Source organism: Aphis gossypii, chromosome X, assembly GCF_020184175.1.
Source record: "Aphis gossypii isolate Hap1 chromosome X, ASM2018417v2, whole genome shotgun sequence".
Lineage (NCBI taxonomy): Eukaryota > Metazoa > Arthropoda > Insecta > Hemiptera > Aphididae > Aphis > Aphis gossypii.
Genome location: NC_065533.1, coordinates 13140680 through 13162821, shown reverse-complemented (window position 1 = coordinate 13162821; position 22142 = coordinate 13140680).

Sequence of the window (22142 nt, the reverse complement as noted above, 5' to 3'; positions counted from 1 at the left end):
AACGGTTCTCGGCGGATTCGAATACCTATTAATATTGTCGTGTAAACAATATTTCATAAACTTTTACGGGAAATAAACATCATCATACTGTACTAGGTATGTACATAATATATTATATACATAATATCATGTCGTCTCTTTGAAGTCAGCTCGAGTGTGCACGTCGAAAAAAATATTCGTAGCCCGTTAACGGAGTACACGACGGCGGCCGTCTGCAGTGTATTATTAATGTTATATTATATTGTGCTGTGCCGGATATTATGCATAGTAATATCATTATCCGTATAGCGTTTTTTTACAAACCGAAAAATAAATGCAACGCATTACAAAATCGTGTATAATAATATTACGCGCGTATTCGCAATGCAAACGCGGAAAACTCAAAATCTATAACAAAAAATTTTTTTTATAGATCTTGTTGAGATCTGTTGGTATAAAAAATATAACAAAAACCGACCGCATACAATATAAGTGGATAATAATATCGCCTAACCGACTTTGGGTGAACTGGTCTGACCGAGCGGCTGTTGAACTACAGTGCATTGTCGAAAATCATAATAATAGACAATATTATAGATTAAGTGAAAATTAACTATCGTACTTTACTCAGTACAATAAGCGAAAACGAAATTTAAATCAACAGAATTCTACAGAAAAAAATAATTTTAAAAAAGGATTGTGGGTTCGACTGAATCCAGGTACTATACATTATAATAATAATATAATATATCTAATAATTGTACTGTTATGATAATTTTCTTTGATTTTAAATGCCATTTCTGTGTTTATAACTACCGCCTAAACGTACGTAGTGAATCTATCATACACAATACAATACGCCTGCGGAAAAATGCTCTGCGAATAAAAATACACAAGAACATGATATTGTTTTGTAATATAACTATTAAGAAATTTAAATTTTTTCACGTATACAATCGATAATTGCATGTTTAAGAAAATAAACAATGTAAAACACGCAAATGTATTCGAAATTTAAAATTGAAAAGTAAACAAGCTACAAAGTATGTTTACAGAATACATTATTTATAATTTTTTAAACGATATAACATATTATATTATGTTCATTGTTCGCGTACAGTAGTAATTGATTAATTTTGTAACGTTGTTATATTTTTATTTACAATTTTGAAATTTAAATATTTTGTGTTTATGATGATGACTACCTACTGACTCCTATTTTACTACTATATAATAATCACATTTGAATACTCGTAACAAATATATATTCACCTTCTGGAAGTTTAAACAAATTTCGTATTCATAAATATAATTATTAGTAGGTAAAATTTAACATAATAACATTCGTTATTGCGTGACTTGTCCAAAAAAATCTTGCCACAGGTATTACACAAAATATATTAATTGTTTTCGATGTATAATCTGTTACACAACTATTTTACAATAGGTAAGCGCAAATAATGAATATTATATATTTATATGTGACAATAAAGTTCACATCATGACATATTGTTTCCGTTTCTTTCATATTACCTACGTACAACATGGCAAATTTTGTTTGCAGTTCCAATTTTGTGTTGTTAGTTTTGATATTAGAATAATAATAGAATAATAATAATATTGATCTAACTTACATAACCTCTGAATTAGGCTTGTGCTTTTTTTTCCACGAGGGCCTAACCCACATAAATCAATTACTGTTTCGCAATCACTACTACTACTGCCTTTGTATGTTCTGGTGTCCCTGGTTCGAGAGACTTCGTACCCTAAAAAACTTTGAAGTATGCAAAATATCGTACACTAAATATCAACAAATAAACCCTTAAAATTTACGATTTCACTTAAATATGTTCTTGTAATGTATACATTGGAAACCGAGAAATCGATTGTTATTATAAATGCAATACCGATAATTTGAGGTATGCAGATTTCATCTACTACCATACCCTCAACACGAGAACCAATCATTATAGTAATCATTATATTTATAATAAGCGGGATATCTATATTATAATGTGTAGGTAGGTACGAGTAAACACTGATAGTAAACTGTAATATTTTACTATATCGTACTGATAAAATTATCTCGACACGGGTTCAAATGTCACGTTTACCGATTATATTAATAATAATTGTCAAAACCGTTTTATTCCTATACAATATATCACACACATTACACATAATATAGTGCTGCAGATATCGCGTCATTTGTATGTTATACGATCGATCGATATTAGGGACGGTTATTTATACCGTTCGCAGTACAGTGGCGCCCTTGTTGATTTCAATTTTAGAGATAAAAATGCCCGTTCTCGGACAAAGTGAAAAACGCTCGATAACACCATTCATGAGCGTATAATATTTACTCGAACCGATGTGTACGTAAACACTGCAACGACGACGAAATGAATCTCAAAAATCGAAAAGGGTAATTTCGTTTCAAGAGATCGTGTCTTCAGAGTTATTGCACCCGACCGTTATGCGAATCGAGTGTACCTACTCTAAAAATTTGCTCAATAAAGATTGACCGAATTTACAGATCTGTACAATTGAAAAATCATTTATATCGACCTATACTTTGCCATATTATATTAATATGTATGTCTATCGGAAATGATTTGTTTATTGTGTTCCTAATAATTTCTTCATAAGTAAATCGATTGGATATACTATTTTCTGGTCAATAATAATACGTTAATTCTATTATTATATTTATAATTTATAGTACAATTAAAGTAAATTACAAATGCGTTTAAAACGTTGAAATTCGTGTATTGCAGTCGAATAGCGTTAACTCGCGTTAAATCTTGTCCTTTGAAGTATTTATACAAATCGTTTTTGAGGTATATAATTTGAAATATTTTTAAGCCAAATCTTTTTTTTTACTCCATTATTGTTATTCGATACATCGAGACTCGCCTGTATAATATGGCAATACAGATGCATTTGGTTTTTAACCATAATAGCTTAGCCTCTTAAATTTGAAATAATAAAGAGAAGAAAAGACCAGGATGTTTTTCTCTTAAGTGCCGCCGCACACACTTTTGCATCCCTTTAAAATCTTTGAATTCACGGTCCAAGCGATCAAGCCGGCATTATAATACATGGGAACACATATTATACGGCTAACGACGACTGTTATTGTACATGTATATATATTATCATTATCACTGTTATTATAGCAGGTCAACTGCAACACATGTGCAACTGTATTATGCACGGTCGGCAGGCCGTATATATATTGTATTATAGATTTTGATTTTAATATGTCTATAACGTACGATCGGAAGTCAGCAGCAGCTGCGGTGTAGCTTAGCTGCGGGCAGTCGATGCGCTTATAATATTATTATAATATATCATAGATCGTTATGGAATAACGATATTGCTGCAGTGTGTCGTGTTCGCATTTGGTTGTAGTTATCTCCGGGTTCTCCGAACAGGATCCGTCTTTGAGCAGTCGGGTTCAACCGCATGTACCTACCATACGCACGCCTATCTGCTGGTCATCGCGTCGTTGTCGTCGTCGATAATTTATCATTACGATAATGCGTTTTAATGCGTATGTGCCGGAACCCTATACGAAACGTAGTGTACGGTTCACATTCAAATCGTACACGAGGTCACACGGAGACGACACACATATACGACTAGCACATTATAATCACCGAGGACGACGACGCACCCTCCCCCGCGCCGCGATATCGCGAGCACGCTATTTTTTTTTCCCGGCCGAAAACGTCGAGAAAAGGGACCGCCACCGAACGGATGTAGGGTCGCTCTGCTGCGGCCTATACGACCCGAACGCGTATATCGTACATAATATACTGACTTAACCACCCACCCTCGCACACGCCTAGCCGGGACAAATTTACGACCCGAACTAATTATGTAACAATCAACGGAACACGAGACCTGGCGGATCGACAGTGACGTTGGTGGTCCGTAATACTGCACACGTTATTATTATGTATAATATAATATATACTGCAAAGCCAAAACTCCACTGACCATCGACCGCCGCCGCCGCGACTACGACAACTGTCGTCGTTTTGTTTTTTTTCTCTCGTTTCCCACCCTCTGCTGCGGCCCTCAGGGTAATGTATGTAACGCTATATATAATATACGACAGCAGTTTTTAATATATAGTTTGCATGCGCGTACAGGACGAATATTTGGGCGACTCGTTTCGCACTGCTGCACGTTAATACGGCCTACGCCGTCGTCCCATTAAAGGTGTACTCGAGCTATAAACTGCTACGGCACGACTGTCAAATTATGACCGCGCGCGAGTTGAGATATCGATAAGCCGACGGGTGTCGGATACGTTTATGAGCATTTCAATATAATAACGCGCGACTCGAACTATTTTGCGCGCGTTTTAAAATTTTCCGAGACGACGATTTGCTCGCAAATTTATTTGCGATAGGAATTTCCGGTAACTAATGATTGTAAATCTTCTCGCGGCTGCCGGCTACTGACGCGACGGTGGATCTACGATTAAACTGCAGGACACGACGTGTTATACCATGTGCAATGAGCATTGACGCGTTAAAATATGCATGTCATTTTTTTACAAAAGGTATGACGGAAAACATATATTATATTAACTCATAAGTAAGCATCCAAGAAGATTTTGTAAAAATTAAACGATTTCATTGAAAATAACAGGAGAACATTGCACATAAATATTGTTATAAATATGTAATGTATATACATACGCGCTAAACACTTGTAATTATACATTATATTACTCGACCATTTTTGGATTTTTTAAACATACTTAAGGATTATATTTTCAAACTTGTATTTTGATACTTACCTCCTTCAAATATACATATTAATTTTTTGTTTAATATTAACCAATGAAAATAGTATACGAGCAGGGTTGGTAAGTATCTTCTATAAAATTGTATCCTTGTATCTTGTATCTCGATACTGATTTTTAAGTGTCTTGCCCATTCCTGTATTTATTTTTTTAAATTAAGTTCTGTTTCTGATATCTTTTTAGTTACTAAATTTTATTAATATAGGTTTCTTTGACTTTCCTGTAACAATATTAAGGTTTATCTGCACTAACGAATACCAAACATTTTAATCTTTGGGCTTATTGATTAAAAAAAAAAAAATACATTGATATTATATAGTGTGTATTATACACTATCTGAACACTAAGAAATACACATGGCAAGCACACTACACTACACTTACTTCATAAATTGATAGTGTTGTACATACTGTCTATGCAATGTACCCGCGATTCCGTTAATCAATTATTATTATTATTATTATTATTAAATTAACAACCCACGATTGTATTAATAATACTTATTAGGTATTTTGACTTCAGGGCGGCCCACAACATGTCAAAGAACACATGCGCACACAGAAGAAGCTATAAAGGTACACGATAATATTAATAATAAGTATAAATATAATATATACGATACGATGTACAGTAGTGTTACGAAGCATAATATAAATCAACAACTAACTTACTGTCCTTCTGGCAAGTGAGTGGTGGCTACTATTACACATGATGAATATTATGCTATCGCCTACTATATAAATGGATATTCGCCGTCTGTTCTACTACAGTGTGAATAGCTTACTTACATACTACGCGATACAGGGTGGTTGTGTAGATAATTTCAACAATAGTAATTACAGTAATTACGTATATAAAAATAACGTTGCCATACATTTTTATGTTTTGTATTATATTATTTATATACACGCGTAGGCAAACAAACACGCACATAAGTATATGCAAACACATAATTTTCATAACTATACATTTGTCATGACAAGCATATAATATTATACGCTTATTTTAACGTAATAATGTAGTAGCTTACAGATACCTGGTATAGAGTGTGTCCGTCAATTATTTACCTATTGAAGTGTGTGAAAGAACCAACAGCTGACAGAACGTAACGACAGGGTTACTGTAAAAAGTCAAGTATATGTATACATATTAATATAAAATCGTATATTATAATCACCCTAAATAGAACGAACGTTTCTATTTACCTACATTATTTTTAAAATGTGTAGAAAATGTGTAACCCTTTGCAACTTTTGATTTTTTTGTTTTTTTTTTTCACATTATAATATAACCAATGTTATACGAGTCACAAATCTAGCCACTTACGTCAACTTTTAAAACGATGCTTATGATTATTTGTAAATTGGATTTTTTTTGCCCATTAAAAATCATGAAAATATTCATCAAATAGGTATATGCTAAAAAAATGTTATTTTTATGTAAATTCACAACTAAAACGTATGGTATAAATATATAAATAAAAAAATGTTAAATGTTGGTATTTAGATATATTAATAAAATGTAAATTTTTATTTTTTAAATATACAACGAAAGTAATTACTTTTAAAAATACGATTTCGTGAGATACGATAGGTAGATGGGACTGACGTTATCATCCATCTACCGACGATGCACCGTTTGAAACTATTTTTCAAAATGAACCGAAAGTTCTCGTATAAATATATTATTATCTTTGTGCAATGTTTGTCAATTAAATGTTTATAATTTAACTCAGTAGCGCACAATTTATTACATAAACAAAATAATAATTTGAAAATACATTTATTCTTGTGGTCTTATAATTTAGCTACGACTTGAAACATATTTCCATTTTAGTTAATTTCACGTGTAATTTTAATGCTAAACTGCATACTTGAAACTGCATTTTAAAATATTTGTTTGTAAGTGAAAAATTTTTTAAAAATTATATTTTCCAAAAAGAAATATTTGTATTTAACGACGAGGATAAACGTACCTAATTTTGTGAATGCCATGCCTAGTTAAAGTGTAAGAAAAAAATGTTCACAAAAATTAGTATAAAAAAATCATTCACACAACGGAAAGAGAGTGAACAAAAACACATCGTCGTAAAATCGGCAGGGGCTCTCCGTGCGGTTATGAGGAAAAAAATATCGTATCCCTTTCTCACAGTTTATAATATGTATAAATGTATAAATATAAACTATAGTTTTGGAGAAACATATTTGTTGCGCAGTTTCATATTTTTTGTGAACATTTCAACCTTTTGACCTTATTATTATTGTGCCCATCGAACATTATATTATAATATACATTTTATAAACTGAAAAAAGGTTTACATAAAAAAATTAAATCACAAAACACATTATGCCATATTATATTTTTTTAAGTGTAGTTTAAGATTTTCAGTATATTTTTTGAAAATATCGTTAATATACTATTGGGGAATATATTGTGTTTTACGGCCAAATTGTTCGATGCTGAAAATGTATTTAAATAAATGATGGAAATTTAGGCTTTGTGAATAGTTTATAAAATTATGCTCACCAAATAATACTAGCCTTCAAGTTTTCATAGTTTATTGTTGAAATTTTTATTTTATGAATAATTTTTAAGCATATATTTCATAAAAATAAATTTACATATCTAGAACAATTCAAATGAAAAGTTTATAAGACAAAATTAACTTAAAGATCGTTAAGTCTATTTTAAATATTTAAATATTGTCTAATAAACATTATAAGTATTTTAAATTTAAAGATTAAAAATTAAAAACAATACAGAGAAAAATATCAACTTAACTCAGTTAAAAATAAGTTACTATATGATTTCTTTTTAAATCTTGATAATTACAACTGAAATAAAACTTTCGATTTTGTTAAAAATAAAATATTTATTATATATTATTATTTAAACATGTAATAATATTGTATAGCATGATAAAAAAAAATAAAAATTGAATTGATTAATTTAGAAATTTGGTACATAAACATGATATTTTAAATCAATTTAAAATTAGGTACTTTTCAAATCAACTGAAAAACCTAAGATGTTACAGTGAATGCTTTAATTAAACAGTCAACTAAAAAAGATAATTAATAAAATTCTTTTTCCGATTTTTTGACTAGCCAATACCGATTTTTCGATAAATTTATAAATATTTTGATGTACATAAAATTAAATAATCTAAATTATACATCATTATTATAATTATTCTATAACTGCAATATACATTGCGTAAAGAATTGTTTTATTTGTCTTATCTAGATATAGAAATACAAAATGTTAGTTATCTGAATTCAACTGCATAATATTAATGACAATATGACGTATTATGTATACATAACAGCTATTATTTAGGTAGGCACCTATATAAGATAATATATTGTAAGGTACCTACTGCTCAATATTTAACTCTTGTTCGTTGTTGCGTTATGACGTTTTGAATGCACCGACGAAATAAAAAACGAGTTCTGATCCTAATACCTACATAATATAATACCTATACACATTATATTATAATAACAATATATAACATGTAGCCGTGTGTATTATAATATACCTATAGGATAATATGTATATGACGTCAGTGGAAAACGATTTTAGTCGGCCGCAACCGTCGACGAGTCGTCTTCAGTTTTTGATGCGCGTTTAATGCATAATACGACATGTACGAGGTACCTATATAGGTGCCTAACCTATAATATCTTTCGTTTTTTTTTTTTCGTTAATAGTGTTACTGTGGGGAAAAAACACCGAATGAAACGTATAGATTTTTATCTCCTCTGTCGTCCTTGAAAAATGATAAATATAAGCGCGTGCCTATGACCTACGGGCTACGATAGCAGTATCTAAAATATGCTATTATTACCCATTTTACTATTTTATAATATTAATTATATTATGCGCACCCGACAAAACACGTAAAGTGCAACGACAGTGCGTATAGAAAAAACGAAGCATCATCTGCAGCAGTGCATTTATCAATGGATTAGAATCAAAATCTATAAACATAACTATGCAGTAACACACAAATCTGATTTTCTAAATACGATATTATAATATTTTAGGCGTTAGTGTAGGTGTATATTTTTTTAGCCATGTTTTATATTATATAAAATATTATATTTTTTACTAATTAATTATTTTATTTTTATGACACACGCGTTTAGTCGGTATTTACATTTTTCGTATTTTTTATTAGCCTATTGAAAACCATAAACATAATATTGTGAATACAATATAAGCTGGTAATATATTATAACCCTATAAAGTTTATTTTGCATAATATTACCACAGATATTTCGGAATTTTTAGTACACAATATGGAATATATTATAAATTTATATTATATATTTGAACGCAACATTATATATACTTGCATGTTTTATAGTTTTTATTGCTTTAAATTCACAACCCCGGTTATCATCGTCGTTTTCGTATATAGTTACACCGTGTAATATTCGAACGTTGTTTCGTCCGAAAACCGTTAAAGTCATTATATTATTATATAGTCCTGTGTGTGTCGCGGTTTGACAAATTAAATTTTTAAAAAAACGTAACGGACTCGAATTTCCCTTAATTGGACAGACTGTGGGTCGTTTTACTCGTTTTACAATATATATTGGCATGGTTAATAGTTTTTTATATTTTTCATATTTTTAAAGAGAAATATGAAACGCTATTTTGTTTATTTTATAACATCAATAATTCACGACTCACCGCGCTCTCGCGGGATATCGGGGACGGTAGTTAAATTGCGCAAGCATAATATTATGCATATTATAAATTTTAATTTTTAATGATAAATTATACATATTTGTTATTGTTTAAGCAACGTGTGTGTTAAAAAAAAAGTCGTCTTCTCTTCGCGTTAATATATAAATAATAATACGAGTATGTACGCAATAACGACTGCACACGTCTTGTCGTCGTAAAAAAAATACGAAAATTTGGTCGGTGCAGGTGCATAATTGAAGTTCCCTGCTATACATGTATATGTGCACACGACTAACGCAACTAATTTGATTATAAATAATATCACTATAGGCATGCTGTGTTGCAGCCCATTAATTCACATTATTATATTATAATAATACTCATCAATATTATCATGACGTGCGTCGCATTGTCGAATTCAGCGAAGTCGTTAGGTATATATTTGTAAAAAATGAGTTATCAAAAATACGTTTAAAAAACGTTTCATTTGAAAGTAAATAATTATGATATCCTTGAATAGTGTAAGAAAATAAAAATCGAAGAAAATACAATGTTTTCTAAAATATCTGATTTTTGCAATGCACCTTCTTTATCGGGCTATACTTTAGTATACGTGTCCAAATGAAAAAAAATTAAATTCATTAACGATGTTTCTATGCTTGTAGTAATTGTTACTTAACGTACCGCGTGCTTATGTGTTTTTAATGTTTTTTGTGGGCGTCATTATCATTTCTACGTTAAATTGATTTCGTACATTTGTAAAAACTAATAACATCGACTCAAGACCTCGTTCGTCAGTAAATTAGGTCTCCTTATCCGACGATTATAAAAAAATCTAAAACATCAAAGAAAGTTTAACAAAACAGCGAGAAGCGTAATGCGAGTAATAATATACTGTAAAATAGATTATAGTTTACTCTTTTTCGTTAACTCTTTCTAACTAGTTTTTCGGATAAAGTACCTATGACATTTTTTTGGACGTAGGTTATATCGAATTTCGAGTTTTAAACACAATAATATTTCAAAAAACACGTCAACTCAGCAACGCAGAATCACGGTATTGTTATCAGAAAACGACAATATTATGCATTATCAGGTTTTATGGTATAATGTTTGGCTTTCACGATTCGTAAGCTCACCAACCATTTCTACCTTTCCTCTCACTGTGAAGTCTACAATAGCAATCAAATTTCTATCTTCACGTCACGTTGACAATCCGCAATGCGTGAACAATATTATATCGAGCAAACGCGAGCGGCTTTTTTTATTGAGCATGGTTGGTTGGTAAAAAAGAATAAACTCTGAAATGCTTTACGCTCAGAGAGCCCCAAACACTTATATTAGACTGTATATTATAGTCTTTAAATTATGTTAAAGTATTATCTTTTAAAGACGTATGTCTTAAATAATGTGTAGTCATTATATCCAGATAAAGTGAACGCTATAAATACTCATATAATACCTTTTGAGAAAATGTAAAAATATTATATTTATAAATATTCGGTAGATTGGCCGAGGTAAAATAACGATTAATAATAATTCGATTAATAACTTTTTTTTAAGTACTTATGATTTGGTCTTGCTACTTCGTAGAATATATTATAACTGCAGTATAATTGAACCATTTTAAGCTTTTGGCGCTTTTAGTGCCTTTACCTATAATGTAGTAATTGGTTTTCAATTAGAGCAGTATCTAGCTGGTATCTTCACGTTTTATACATAGTATCTATACAAGTGTCCGAATAAATAAGACTTGATACAGCACTTGGGGGTAGGCGGAAATCGGAAAGGGGGTATTGAGGGGACTAAGCCCCCCCAGAAGTTTAAGGTACAGCTACTCAAGTACAGTAATATAGGCGTAATGAGCATGTATTGCTCAGCCCCCCTCCCCCGGAAATTTCATCAAATTTCCACTTATGCACTTAGGCCAATGTGACACACACACATACATGATAATATGATGTACAGTTGACATTTCGGATGTAGTAATAATATTATATATACTGCAGAGTAGCCGGGCACGCCCTTCGCGCAGTGTTGCGACGGACTCGTGTGCGGTGTGTCGTCGATCGATCGTCGTCGTCGTCGTCGTCGTCGTCGTGTGCTGCGTATATAATACACAATACGCATTCGAAATAAACGCTTCCCCCCGAGGCGTTTGTCGACGACGTATACAGAGTGAGCGTCAAGTTGCGCAGCAGCATATCGCGATATATCATAATATACACGACGTGTGTCGTACCTACCTATATACTGCATAATATAATATACGTCACGTCGATCATTACGACGTAATATGGTTTTGGAGGATAATTATTATATAATATTATACACGTATATACACGATACCTACACCATTTCGCGCTGCAACGGGGGGGCGTTCCGGTCGGACCTCGAGGGAGCCGTTATCCCGGGGATACGGTCGTCACTATACGCGTATACGCCGTACCGTCCCCGAGCACGTTTCGGGGCGTCGCGCGTACATTATATATTATGTTATTATTATTATTATTATTGTGTATTACGATATTGTAGTGTGCATTTTTACGAACGAGCCATAAATCTCGAACTAGATATATGTGTGTATACGCTCGTGATGTCGTGTTGCGGCGGGCGTGGAGGTACACGTACAATAATAATGCGCGTGCTGATATTTGGTATACACATATACCTAGGTACAGGTAGGAGTGGTAGGACACTCATTGTGCGCGTTGGATATTACGGTGGTCGGTGACGGGTAGGTGGGTAATGTTATAGAGCCGTCGCCGGTCGGCGTGTTGTACAGGTCGAAGGTATAAGCACACCGAAGTTTACGCCTATCCGTTATTGTATTGTGCCGACGATGATAACCGCTTTGGTAAAACGTTGTAATTGTAATAATGTGTACGTAGGTACATATAGGAACATTATTAGGCTTATCCGCAAAAGGGTGTTGTCGTCATCATGTACTCGAGGTGTGGTGGTTTTTGGAGGGGTCCGCGCAAATGTGGGTAGAACATCAGGCACGTATAATATAAATATAGAGTTCATAATAATATCATAAGTATAATATGTAATATTTTATATGTTTTTGAATTAGGAGGTCAGTTATGTGACATCACGAGCATAATATTATGATAAATGTCATCACTCGTATAGATTCGGCCTTCTGTTCCGTAATCGAGAGTTTGAATAATATGAAGTACCTAATGAAATTCGTCAATATATTTGACCGAGATTGCATTGGGTATACCTACATAGGTATAATTTATACGGTTAATGAATTTCTCGAAATTAACCAATCATGAGCTTAATTTATAAAAATCAGCAATCACGATTATTGCTGAGAAGAACAAACGCATCTTAATGTATATAAAAAAAAAGTATTAAGTTAAAAATGGTTTTCAGAATGTTGAAATAGTTATTCTTTACCTTGTAATAAAAATAATAAATTACTGCAGTGAAAGATTTTCTAATTTAAAAACACATAAAAATATATTGCGTATTTCAATCTGAGTTCAATGGTTGAGTACCGACTTAGCCATCTTGCAAAATGACCACAGTAATTCCGAAAAATTTCAAAATGTAATTCAAAGATTTATTTAAAAACAAAAGTGTCTTTGATGTAATTATTATTTTCATTAAATCAATATACATTTATCGAAGTTATTTTATGCATAATAATATAATGTTTATAAAATTAATTTTTAGAGTAGCTACCTACTAAGTAGGTGTATAAATTAATCATGTAAAAAATATGTTTAATTTGTAAATTTGTAATGAAAACTTAAATATAATTTAAGAACAATTAAGAAGAGGTTAGATAAGGCGTATATGTATATTGATTTTTAAGTTTTTTTTTATATACTAAAAATTATTGGTTAGTCGATTGTTTTCCATAGGTAGGTACATGCACCATCAAAAAAGAAAAACTAGATAATTTATGAAAATCATTAAATTTCAAAAACATACCTACTATATAATATTGCTTTTTCCATTATTAATTTGTGTTATTTTATTCAAGTGGCGTCGTTTGATATATCTTCCAATTTCGTATAATATAATACATAATATTCAGTCAGTAGCACGTCTGAAGCTCGTTCTAAGAGAAGAGGAAATTACAACTTTGTAATACAACTCTTTATTATGTATACAAAGTATGGCAGTATGATGGCTGAACCCCTCGACGCTTAGTTTATGCTAATTTAACAATTTTATTACTACACAAATATAATTATAAATTCATAAACAAAAACTAAGGCTTACAATTCCCAAGACGACCCTCACTTCAAGGTTCAGATACACAATTGACTGCAGTTTTCATAACAATAAGCGTGTACATAGACATTGTCTATAAAGGCATCATGTCAAAAGTCAGAAGTAATAAAAATTTTAATTCATCACGTTTAAACTCGTTAGTTTTTTTCTAACATTTCCAACAACTATTCGAAAACAGTCGAAGAAGAAAATGTTTTTTGAACTAGTAACTTAACTATTGTACTGTGTGGAAAATAGAAAATCGCACATCATCGTGATGGCAGTCTGCATAATATTATACCTATGAAATAATAAAAAATATAAGTAATAATTAATTACGAAATTCGATTTTTATCCATCCAAATATTTAAAAAATATTTTGATTTGAATTATACATATTTGAAAATGAATGTTTTCAAAAAATTTAAAATACTTATAAAATATGACGGTGAAAATAAATATATTTGTTTTTCAATGATATTGTTATCCGCTACAATAAAATGGCATCAAATTGGGTAACAAACAAACAAACAAAAAAAAAAAAATTCCAAAACCTTTAAACTTTTCGAAATGACGATAGTGTGTTAACGCTCGAATGGAACACCTTTTATGTCATACCATTTCGTCGTTCGACATACGGTGCTACGAAGTGCGTATTAGACGACAGACGTATGTGTATAATATACATGTATGTACGCGCTAATACCCGCGATAATAAAAACGGAACGAAAACTGCGACGCGCGTCACACGCCACCGGCGAGACGTCGAGTAGCGGAAGTATTTCTTTATTTCACGGTTCATTTGTGCGCATTTCCACCCCTCACAATTGACGGAGCATTTTACACACACACAAACGCCAGAGCTCGCGTATTATACATGTGTATATGTACGTGTACGCAATAAACTTTAAACGGCAATTATAGCGCGTGAACCGCTCACTCGAAATTGGACTGTAATACACATCGCAGGGTGCGTATTATTATTATAAACACGACGTGAATCGCAGTTTCCGAGTGCTGTTACTGCAGTGACGAAACACCCAAAGTGTGGCGCTCATTAATGCGACGACGATATAGCATTATAATATCGTATACGTTTTATAATGAAAAGCGCCGAATCGCTGCAGGATTGCAGGATTTGAGTTCTGTACAGAACTCGGAATATATATATATACGACTGAAAACAATTAAATTATAGAGTTTTCTTTAATAGACTTACAGACCGGCATATTGTTATATGCATAACTACACAGTATTACACACAAAATACAACAATACTGTGTATAACTATTGTAAAATATCGATTTAAAAAATTACAACAAACATCGCACTACGTGTCTCTATTAGCTTTCTCACGACCAAAATAATAGTGTTTACAAATTTGATGTGTTTTCAATCGATTTACGTCTGTTTAGTATTTTATTTTAAGCTACATCGGAAGCGGACAGTAGACTCCCCTTTTCAGGGTATAGGTACCTACCTATAATAATATCTATGATGCACCAGTAGAGTGTGCTGCCATACTTTTACAGTCAAAATTGTAATAATATCATATAATACTCTTTGACTAGACTCAGGATTTTCTTGTTCTGCAATGTACCTACTTAATTTTTACCATTAGTGTTTCTTTATTATTTTTCTTCTTTTTTTACGTTTGAGACGCTTTTTCTATTGGTGCACGAACGATGTTGGGTCGTCGGAGATATATTATTTCAGACGGACCATAAATAATGTTATGTGTTTATAATTGACTGCTGCAGATATTATCCACATGAGTTTTGTGAGTATGTCGATCTGGTGGCACGCAGCTAATTAGGGCGGCTTTATGATTTGTACGGTTTGTTTCGAAAAATGGACGGAAACAAAAATATCTGCATTAAAGAAAAAAAAAACATAATTTTTACGATACACATAATAATGTAATGGCTAACAGTTTATTTACTGTACCTATATACATGTAATCGTGTCATACATCAAGACGTTGACATGTCGGAGTTTAAATACTGTACATATATTATGTACTAATGATGGCCCACACACTGCACGGCGAGTCGACATGCATTGTAACGACTCTAAGTCTCTAGTTATAAGGAGACTGTATTGCTTACCACTGAGATTTAAAATTAGGTACAATTAACAATATTTTAACAGACAAAATATCAAAGGACGAGAATAAAATATCATTATATAGATGGGCGCGTTTAAAATGTTTATAAATTTATCAACTTTCAATGCAGTAATTTAAAAATAATTATGCACGATGATAGATAATAATGTAATGTATATACTTATTGCAATAACAATAATTTATTATACATTATATTATATTAAGGGCCAAGCGGATTGGTGTAATTAGAATACTGAACATTTATTGGTTATTAAAGAAGTTATAGCTTATGAGTTGTATGACGGTTAGTGCATAATATAATATGAACTTGGAATGTTTAGGAAATAGTATTACATAATGGTCATCTAAGTATATGAAAAGTAGTAGTTGCTCGAAGCCCACACAAGTATACATACGATCACAATGCATACACTAACCCGATACGCTGTGTGCTGTCACTACCAATACTAGTCAATGCGATCACTTGGCGCAGATAAAAAAATTCGATAATAGTACATAGTACATAAATCAATGTCAACGATAAGAAATATCTCAAAAGTAGCTTCCTAGACATACTTAAATACGCACTGAGCACCAGTATTTGAATAAAAATATCATATTAAAATTGATTATAACTTTTGTATATAACCATACAATATTATACTAAAAATAGGAGCAAACTATTTTCAAAAATAATAGTTACGCATAAAATATATAATATGACGTATAGAAAATTGTGAGTATAGACTATATAGAGAACAGTATAGTGTACAATTATATATTTGTAATTAATTATCCCAAGGAATCGCCTCAAAGAATTACTCGAATATATACAATGATATTAAATTATAGGTATACATGTATAGGGCTTATGAATATATTTTGTAAAATATTTAGTTTTACATTATTTAAAATTATGAAGTTTTACGATTTTGAGTTTATTTTTATTTAGATCTTATAGACCTTTTGCATTTATGGGTTTTTTTTTTTAGAATAAAAGTTTTACATTTTATGGACGTACTTGTGTTTGTTATCGACACGAAGATGATTGGTAAACTTTAAGTTAAGATGAATTCGTTTTTCTCTGTTATTTCAAAAATTAATGTGAATTAATTTACCTAATACCAAATTAGAAATATTTATCATTATTTGTTGACTATAGTGACCGTAATAGGTAACATCACTTAAATTTTAAAAATAACAGAGTAAAATGATTTATTTTTAACTTGAAATTTACAAAATTATGCGTCAACAAAACTAGCACTACATACGCAAGTATACGTTTAAAGTCCTTAAAAAAATTTAATACTATATCTAAAGCCCCTCGGAAGGTTTTATTTATATATTTTAATCTTGATAAGTTATATGCGTTTTAAAATTATAAATGTTTTATAAATTCTATAATGCTCATATAACTTGCTTTCAAAATTAAGAATATTTCCTTTTAGCATTAATAATCTATTGGTAATGCCATTACTGTGATATGCAGGATACGGGATAAATGAAACCTTTTAATCTGTTGCTAAAATATAAGTATAAATCTGGTGCACAAATATTTCAACAAAACCCCAATATAAATGGAATAATATATTTAATTTTTATGCATAGATTTAAAATAATTTTAACTATTTAGTCTCGCGTTGTTTTTTTTTTTTAATGCTAATATATTCTTAAAAACATTTTTTTATGCGTTATCGTGTTTTGTTTTACGGTATTTTATTTTTCGTTTATCGTTTTTCGCTTTAATTACACGTTAAAAAATGTCGATCGTTTTTGTCGTGTATAGCGCGTTATTACAACGATTGTAAACCTTAAATTTAGCAGCATTCACAATGGTGAATAATATTATTTTTTTTTTTTTTGGTCCCGAGGAAACTTTGTTAATAATGCGACCGGGTGGTCCATACTCGGTAAGCGGTAAGGCTCGAGTTTAGCATAATATAATACGCTGCAGTACATGCCGTGCGTGTATTTCGGTGGCAATATTCGTGCCTTGCCGTTAATATTATTCCGACAACGCCGACAACGCCGCCACTAATTACCAGTGACATTATCGCGGTGCTCGTCGGGGCGGAGCGTCGGTGGGGAAGCTGCAGTGCTCGGCGCCGTTCCGGACCCCTCCGCAGCTATATACGACGACGACTATATATCTGCCCGTCGACGTCAGTTTTTCTCTGTCGCCACTGCCGCCGCCGCCGCCGCCTCTGCCACCACTTCTGCTCTCATTTTCTGTGACGAATGCTGCTCGAACCTATTAATTATTACGCGACGTGGGTACCTATATTATACCGCAAATATATTATTAAACGATTTATGCTTATCAAAAAATCGGGGCACAGCAGTCATAATACATATATAATATAAAATAATAAAAAATTATACGTTATAAATGTGCACTGCAGACGAAACTGGGTTGAAACGTAGCTATTATGGAAGGAACTCGTGATGCAGCGTAGGTGTTGAAGACGCATTGTGATCGAAAATATTCACTGCGGCATGTGTGCCCGCAGGCCGTTCCTCGCCCGTACAGGGAAGATTACAAACAATAAGCCATTCGTTCGCATAACAATAATATATTAATATTATGTACCTACCTAATATTATGGACTATTAATAATAAATTGTTGTCACAAGCCGCCAAATAAGTCACACAAATATTATTTTCATATACCTATATTTTTCCACTGCAGAAGTCTACTGCTTCTGAAATTTCCAATAGATTCCGCACTGTCATTGAATAAGTGTCGTTTCTATGTGTTTTGATCGTTTGTTATAAGCAACAATAATAACATACTACATAATAATAATAATTGTGCGCAGAGAGCACTTTAATTCATATTTTGTATATGCACTATATATATAGTGCAAAAAATAGTGTAGATTTTGAACGATCGTATAATAATGTTAAATAAAATAGGATTTTTTTTATTACGAACCATCGCCAGGTTTTTGAGTCATAAAATCAGCTGCAATCATGCAGCACTTGCTATATAAATATGTGTGTTTTAAATTATCGACCACAGTCTTTTGCAAATCCGAGTGACATATTACAATTTACGTTTTTTTTTTTATAAAAAAGGATATTCGGACAGAATATCATACACCGATGTTCTGATACGATTTTAGCTTTTCTGAGATTTCATCACTTTAATGTAATATTATGCACGAATTTCGTCTACATTCATTGATGCTGAGCGAGTCTGCGGTTGCGAAAGTTCATCTCTGCTCATATTCGCGCGAAACGGTTTGAAAACAAATCACAAAATTCCATACTTGACTCGAGTATAATAATTTTAATAAACGTACACACCGCCGCTGTTATTATTGTGTGCGGTGCGGCCGCTAACGCCTCGGGACGAATTTATATTCTCCGGCCGGCGCGACAAAATGGCCGCCTCCCCTCGAACGACGTTATCGTATAGTTATTATTATTATTATTATATCTGGCGACGACGACGACGACGATGGGATGTGTAATGTGCGTATATATATACTCGCGTTCCTTCCGCCCACTACCCTATCACCAAATCCCTCTCCCTGGCCATCCCTTCGACGCGAAGGCGTCGTCGTCGAAGTCGTCGTGGTGAGAGGGTGGCGAAAAGCTGCTCGGGCGCACGCGCTCGAACCCCGCGCACATTTTGCCAAAAACCTTGGCGAATCTATATACATATAAGCCGCCACCGCCGCGCCGCCGATGTCGACGACGATATACTCTCGGGAAAATGAGAGCGAACGAGCGACTGCAGAGGGTTATTCGTATATATACATATTGTACGATACGTACCTACCTATACAGGGTGGTCGTCTTAGCGGGAGACGCGCTTTTCGTCGTCGTCGTCGTCACTGCAGATGGATTTCGCGTTTTCCCATATTGCCGAACGTTTTCACCGACTGGACGACGGTTTTCTTTTCGCCGATTTTCAAAGGTTCTACCATCACTCGTCACGTTGGTTTTTTATAATGCTGTTTCGTTGTTTTCGTTGACGAAAATTAAAATAAAATCATCGAAGCCGCAGCAGCGCTCGCGGTCCATCACACTTATTGCGTACAAGTATAATATTATATTATTATTATCCCGTGCGAGAGCTAAATATATATGTTATAAATCTGCATTTAAGTTTTCGTACACCTTAATATGTACAATAAATATTAAATTATTTATACATACACTAATCCCAAAAATATATTACGTATAATAATATACCTAAAGGTATATTAATTTTTCAGTTTCTTTTTTTTTCATTCGTAAGTTTTCATCGCACGTAATGATACACAAAAAAAATGCTATAAAAAACAACCTACGACGAATGGACCCGATGATGTACGCTCCGAAAAAATCACCTTGTACAATATAACACACGTTCGCGGCCAATATGCGCCTCTCCGCGAGCCCTGCGTTCCGGATATTGATTGAGTTCCTCCTCGTCCCCGTCTTCTTCCGGCTTCCGCTGCTTTTGCGGCGAGGCAGTGTACGCGCGCATTCTAGGTACAAGCATATATATATATGGATGAATAAATTTTTCCGCCGTCCGCTCGCACGTCTTCACGCGGATTTCTAGCTCGGTATTTTATTTTTCTCGGTTTTTTTTTCATTTACGTTTTTCTTTCGATTTTTTTTTTTTTTTGTTTTCCCGCGACGAGATTGGCCGCAAAACTTTAGGTGTATACATACATAATATATGTTATATATATAAACACCGCACTGCCACAGAGACTCGGAAACAAGAGGAGAAATCTAAACCCCTGCGATGCTCTATATCTCCCTGGCTGTATATACTGCCCCCACACCCACCGCCGTCGTAGTTCACTCCGTCCCTAACGCTTTTCTCGCGTGCTCAACGACGTGACTGTATTCGTATACAACGAAGAACCGAGGGCGAACGAGATAAACATTTTTAAGTAGCTGTTTTGATCGATAAAAATACGCTTTTACGCGTATAAGCTCAGCGCGGTATAAAGCGACAGCAGCACATATATTATGTATATAAGTAGCCGCAGTCTTTTCCATCTATTTTAAGATTTTATCAGAGAAAAATTTCAAAAAATTCCAAGTTTAGTATACGATATAATATTATATATATAGAAAAGGTCTTTTATTCAAATGAAAACTTCATTGAAATAATATCATACATGATTATTTTTCAAATTATAAAATTATAGCAATATAATTTGGACAAAATATTTTGCAACGAAGGCATTCTTTTTTATAAAATGCATGAGATTAAAGTCAACAGTGAAAGCGTTTAACTGCTTAATTACCATCTGTAACGATTGTTACATAATTATTTATATTTTACGAACTAAATAAAACTAAGTCTAAATTTTGAGGAGTGGGTGATTTTATTACAGCTGTAAAAAATAGTGAATACAATAATTAAGGATCAAATCGTATATTTTTAAATTTTAATTAGGTACTTACTGTGGTAGTGTGATGCTAAGGTGACATAGCACAAAGCCTATACCAGCATTGAGAAACTTAGAGGAGTAGACGAATTGTGGAAAATCATAAATAAAATAATAAATATGTATATATATATCATGTTAGTACTATCGTGGTGTTAGGGTAACTGACCTACTGTAACTACAGACAGCTTCGAGTGATTAAACTAAATTAGTAATTTATCTTAATTATATAATATTAATGTAATTTTTTAAATGGAGTTACTAGTGTGAATTATTATATGTATAGTACTTACTATTATATCGATTTGTTTTTTTTTATTCTTAATATATAATTATAATGTATATAACATATACCTATCTGTAACGTACAATAATATTAATGGCTAAAAAAGTCAAGTACGATACTTTGTTAGTCTGAAAAAAAAACCACGACTCGACACTTTAGTGGTTTTCAACAGACGGTATTATTATTTTACATGATATATTATGTTATTATTTTGACAAACTATAAACGTTGAATGCGAGTTACTATCATATTCGTACAAATAACTCGTTATACAGGTCGTTCGATATTTTTGGATTAGAAGAATTTGGTATTAATATATTATTATTATATGACAAGCAAAAATCACTACACTTTTTTAATATTAATAATATAGGCATTATAATAATATGCAAATGTTAAAACCGACACTTACCGCAAAAAATGTGAGTCGATAATTGTATTATAACTACTATTACAATATTATTATATCGAACGTGTTTATTGCACAAAATATGATTTAGGTACCTATATTGAATTATCGTTTTTCGCTGTATAATAATAACGATAATAATACTTCCCTACTCCGGTTTTTATACACGAATAATATACCGCGAGCTTAAAGCATTTTT